Here is a 6,526-nt window from a genome sequence, read left to right on the forward strand (position 1 = left end):
GACAATGACTTGATTATATAATAATTTCAAAAATTGAAGTCTTGATGGTAGAAATTATAGATGATAGATAAGAAGAATCTCAAGATTAGTGTTCTCAATTGTAAGTTTTTTTCTTTATCATATATTTTATGTTTTTATAAAAAATCTAATGATTTAAAACAAAATCGTCATTCCCGATCCCAAGCCCGGATGAAAAAGGTTGAGTTTTTTTTTTTTTTTTTTATTACTTCAATACTTAGTGCCCCCACATGAAAAAAATCATGGATCCGCCCCTGATCGAGCCGCTCGAGCCGAGCTTGAAAATCGGCTCGAACTCGAGCTCGAAACTTGATAAGCTCAACTCGCAAGCTCTTTAACGAGCCTAGCTCGAGTAGGCTCGCGAGCCGGCTCGACTTATTTGCACCCCTATTCTATCATCCAACCCTTGGTTTTGTTACATATCGATGGATCAAAAAAGACAAATGCGCATCTCTGAGTGTCCATATGGATGATTGAAGTTTAAGCTAATAACGTCGATATATCGTCTAATCCTGCAATGTTCGCTTCAATATTCTAAAAATCTTCTTTAATTAAGTTTTAAAATAGTCAATCTAATCAATTTTAATTAATCAATGCAACACGAATGTCTAACAAGATTTACACAAATTAATGCATAAAATTTTCTATTTATTGATCTAATACTTTATTTATTTTCATCTTCTCTCCACTCAAAATAATTAAACCTCCCTCAAATTCCAACAATTCTTACTGGCGAAGAAGTGTGGAAGCCCTGACAAATTCCGTTGAGGAAGTATATATACGAAATCAGAGGTATCCTATATATAATAGAGAAGACATGAAGAAGTTATCATTAGATTTCGTTGGGAAGGATAACACATTTGCTGCATCTGAAGGAGAAGAGGAGTGCACATGAGTGATGAAAAGTTACTAGAATAAAGTTAGGAAAATATAATTTTTAATGTTATTTAAGGAATTAAATATTATGTCAATAAATAAAAAAGTTAGATATATAAATAAAACAATTTTAGTATTATGTATGTAAATCTGTCTTTCCTTTTCTCTGTTTATTCTTTTAGGTTCTCCATCTTAGAAATTTTTGCCACCACAAGTTTCTTCTCCATTTTTTTTAACAAAATAAAAATTACATTAAAGAAAAAAGGTTACACCATAAGATCCCGAGCAGGCCACATCAGAAGAGTTACAATCAGCGAAAAATCAGAAAAAAAAAAAAGGATTCACACGGACTCAGACCGACACCCAGCTGCAAGGGAGGGCCATCTAGTGAGGATCCAAAAAAGCAAGGTCACCATGGTTGCCTAGCCCTAGCCATCACAGGAGCATGCATGATAACTGCTTCCTTATTGTCCAGATCCAAACCAACGAAGGCAGCTGAAATCGTAAAAAAAAAAAACCAAACACTAAGGCTCAGTAAATCATTTCTTTTTTGACTTCCATCTACGATTTCTAATAACAGTATCCAACGAACCAGTTTCTAAACCATCATCAAAATTTTCCTCCCCTTCAGATATCTAATCATCGTGTAACCAATCACATTGCAACCGGACACTATTCCTAGCTAGGTGGGCTTGTAAGTTAGCATTAGAAATGACCGAAATAGGCACGTCAACCAGCAAAGCTACACCACCCCGAGGACAATGAACCACATCAACCCCTCCTGAATTAACATCACCACCATCAGTTGAAGAAACTGAGATAGTCTCCGGAGACTCCACACCACCATTAAATAAAGGAGAAGCTAGAAAATTCACACCGTAAAGAGGAAATATTAAACTCTCACAGTCAATGTTCATAGACAGAGGGTCCTCTTCCACAACAACTTCACAGGCCTGAGAACCACCCGAGCAATTAACGACAATAGAAACAGCTGTAGCATGGGAATAAACTGGACAAAACGAACTTGAAACCGCGACAACATCAGCATTAACCAAAGTCAAATCACCCATCGAATTAATAGGTAAAGAAACATGCATAACCGAATCAGAAAAAAAGACTTCCTCCTCTTCAACAATAGGATGAGGAGTAGAGGAGGGAACATTATTAACCAAGCCAGGGAAAAGGCTCATATCACCCTCAACATTAGCATTCATGCCCGCATTATCTAAAATGATACCAACATCTTCTTTACACTCATAAGAATCAGCACATAAAACATTTTCCTTAACCCGAACCCTACTCCATGCCGCTACATTGCTTTTTCATTTATGGATCGAGCACTCATAACAACAACCTATTTAATCAACAGAGTGCCATCCGCAAACACCAAAAACAAATCAACTATCCAACTACTTTTCAAACACAAACCAGACTACTCCCACCTCAAAATTTTCTGTTATGATTGTTACCCATTACTTCCCCCGCATCAAATACACAAACTATCACCCGAAGCCCCAATGTGTTGCTTTGTTGGCTACTCTGACAAGTACAAAGGTTACAAGTGCCTAAACCCAAACACCCACAAAATTCTTATCTTCTGTCACGTTCAATTCGACAAATCTACATTTCCATTCAGCACACTCACCCCCACCAAACCAATAATTCCCAACATCATACCACACCAACCATCTCTACTAATTAATCCCTACTTCATACTACCAACCAAGTCCCACCTACATATCCACCAACACTTCACCAAATATCAATCACGAACCTACTAACCACAACAACCAAAGCCTGACAGACTTCCCCACAACCTCTGCTAATACAACTCTCCACGAACCTATAGGCTTACCATCTCCCTTACTCACACATTCAATACCCCAAATATCAACTAGTCACCCTATGACTACAATATCTCAAACTGGCTCTCTTAAACCAAAGCATATATTTACTCTTTTTCATCATACATCAGCCCCACAATACCACACTTCCTTCTCCTAATGAATAAAGCACTCCCATTGGTGTCATGTCATGGCCGAAGAATTCCATGCTCTACAAAAGCAAGGAACATGACAGCTAGTCCCACCTTTAATTGATCATAACATACTAGGTTGTCGATGGACATTTCGAACAAAATTTCACTCCATGGTGATATATCTCGTTACAAAGTGAGATTAGTAGCACAAGGTCACCGTCAAGAGCATGGCATTGACTACTTAGAAATTTTCAGCTATGTAGTCAAACTACCAACCATCAGCATTCTTCTCACAATTGCTCTCACTAATTAATGGCATATCCAACAACCTGATGTCGCCAACACTTTTCTTCATGGCTCCATAAACAAAACAATCTATATGCATCAACCCCCGGGCTGCATTGATAATAAATTTCCCAATCGCGTATGTCTTCTCCGCAAATCCATCTACGGCCTTAAGCAAGCACCTCGCCAATGGTTCAACACCTTTTTACAACTACCTAATAACTTTGGGATTTCACCAAAGCAAGGATGATCCATCCCTACTCATCTACACAAATCATCCCATCATCATCTATTAACTCCTCCATGTCGATGACTTATTAGTAACCATAAATGACCATACAACCATTCCCCCACTCCTTCACAAACTCACTCCAAAATTTAAATAAAACATCTTGGTACTCCCTTCAACTTCCTCGGCATACAGATTTCAACACAATCCAATCATATCTTCCTATCACAATCCACATATGCAACATCTATACTAAGTCAGGAATGTCATCATGCAAACCATTATTTACACTATCACCTACCAAACTACCTTCCAAAATCATGCAAGCACCACCACCACTCGACAATTCTCTGTATTGGCATCTCATCGGTTCCCTTCAGCGCCTCACACTAACTCGACCCGATATCACATTCTTTGTTAACCAACTCAGCTAGCACATGCATTAATACATGCCAAAACACTCTAAGCAACTTAAGAGACTCCTTCACTATCTCAAAGGGACCCTTACATGGAGCTTAACCATACAACCATGCCCCTTCCTTCTTACTACATACTGTGATGCTAATTGGGCTCAAGACCCTCTCACTCGAAATAAACTATATGCCTATGCTCTTACCTTGGCAATACTCTAATAGCATGGTAAGTGAGTAAGTAGCAAACCGTCACCCGATCATCCATGGAGGCCGAGTACAAGGCTCTAGCTGCCGCTACAACAGATGTTATTTGGATCAAGAAACTACTTCAAGACTTCAACATCCCTACGTCCACACTGACAGACATCTACTGCAATAACATTTTCGCAATTGCACTCGCCAATAACCCAGTGTTTCATGCCCGAACAAAACACATCTATGTTGCATTTACCTTTTCTCATTAAGGCTTCGTTTGGGACAGCTTGTTTACTGTTTCTTGAAGCAGCTTTCTAGTACAAAAATTTTAATTTTTATACTAAAAAATTGCTTCAAGAAGCAATAAAAAAGCCATCCCAAACGAAACCTAAGACCTTATTGTTCTAGACTTTTAGCTTTACTATTTCACTTTGCTTTAATGATTAAGGTCTAACATATGATAAAGGAGGTTACTTTAGGGGTAATTTTAAAATACTATTAAATATTTAGTATTCAGTATACATTAAATAATACGCCTATTAATATTTCAAAAGCATCCCCTTCTAACTCTGACCTGCATATCTACAATGGAAATCAATAAAGACAATGCTTATACAAACATACACTATATTACATACATATACATATATATATATTCATACATGCACACGCACATGTTATATACATGTTGTGGGCAAGAATATTCACAGTGGTAGTGAGTGAATGTTTAGTCTTAGCGATGCACGAATATCCAACACACAAATATGCAGTTGAAGTGAGGGTTGAAAAACACCATAATTATTTTAACGTGAAAAACCCAAAGAGAGAGAAACCACGAGGCCTCGCCCAAGTCTAGATTTGAGTGGATTACAAAGTTTGACTCATCCATTGACTTAGAGGCGGTGAAATTACAATAATTTGAAGAGTTGAGTGAAAATTAGGCGGGTAGGCTGCAATCTAGTGGCAGTCGGAGACCGGGTGGTGGTCTGAAGATGGTTGGGCGATAGTTTGATGGTGGTCGGTGGCCGGGTGAATGTCCGGCCGCCACGATGGTCTGATGGAAGTTCAACGATTTGGTGGAAGTCTGGCGGCGGTTGACAAGCGGGTGGTGGTCCGGCGATGGTCGGGCAAAAATCCGACTGAGGTTGGCAGCTAAGCAGAAGTCTGACGGCGGTCGGTGGTCTGATAGCTATCGACGGTGGGGTGGTGGTTCGACAAAGATTGACAGAGGTTCATCAATGGTGGTGCTCGAACTCTTAAAGCCTCTGAGTTCTCTCTAGTCTCCAGCCAAAAGTCCAAACCCCACAAATGTGAGATTAGAGTTTGGATCATGCCTCATTTAATTTCGAATCTTGAGATTTGTAGATTTGAGTTTCGTAATATATAAAACAGGTTTTTGTTGACGTATCAATACACATCAAAAAATTTACAGTGATATAATAATTATTTTATATCTTAAATATGAACAAAAGTTTAGCACGTATATATAAAAATTGTGAAAGACAAAAAATTATATGTAAAAATTAAAAAAAAGAAAAAAATCATAAGCCCAAAACAATTATAATAATATATTAAATAATAAAAAATTCGAGAATTAACCCTTCCTCATAGAAGATGAAAGAACAATTATTTAATTATATCCGAAAGAATTACAAAAATCAGATGTCCACAAACAAATAATTAAAACTCAACAATAAGATTATATCTGCATTATGCTCATAAAAATATGCACATGCAATATAAATTAGCTTGATTCAATTAAAGAACAATTAAAATTTGAATCCAGCCAAACCAGCTCAATAAATTACTAGTTGATTGCAACCATTATTTGCCTTCAATGGAAATTCCCAGCTCTAAATATATCATGTATACATTCAATTCAAGCAGAAAAAAATTCAAGTCAAACATCACCATAAATTACTTTGATTGCAATCCAAGCTTCATTCAAGCTAAAGATTGATCCTATTTTCAAGCAATACTTGCCTTCAATGGAAGTTCCCAGCCCCACATATACCATATATATATATCAAACCCTATTCCCATTAACAATTTTAATAAGACATCATGGAAAGCATGCTTCCAAATTTTATAGTCCATCTACTTCAGACCACATTAACGCCTTTATTCAAATTTATTACTGTGGGGGTTCTATGACCTCCATTCATTTATTTTTGTGGTGGTAGAGTGACCTCCACTCAAACAAGATTTGCTAAACGCAACATAATTTGGATTAATTATTCCGCCTAAAGACTAATCAGAAGACGCCACATCACCATACACTCGGTACAAAACAACGGTGCTGCTCAGCACCGTGGCTCAGTAACGCTGACGTGACACATTCTGATTGATATCCGGACGACATTCTACATCCAATCTCCGCACAGAATAATTTCTTCATAATTTGAGGTGCATTCAAAAGATAGATGCTTAATAATATCGCAGTTATTAACAAATTTTAAAGAACAAAAATGGAAGAGAATACATTGACAAAAAAGGGATTGAACTTGTATTGAAATTTGAATGTGTTTGTAT

This window comes from Dendrobium catenatum, unplaced genomic scaffold (genome assembly GCF_001605985.2).
Source record: "Dendrobium catenatum unplaced genomic scaffold, ASM160598v2 fragScaff_scaffold_637, whole genome shotgun sequence".
NCBI lineage: Eukaryota > Viridiplantae > Streptophyta > Magnoliopsida > Asparagales > Orchidaceae > Dendrobium > Dendrobium catenatum.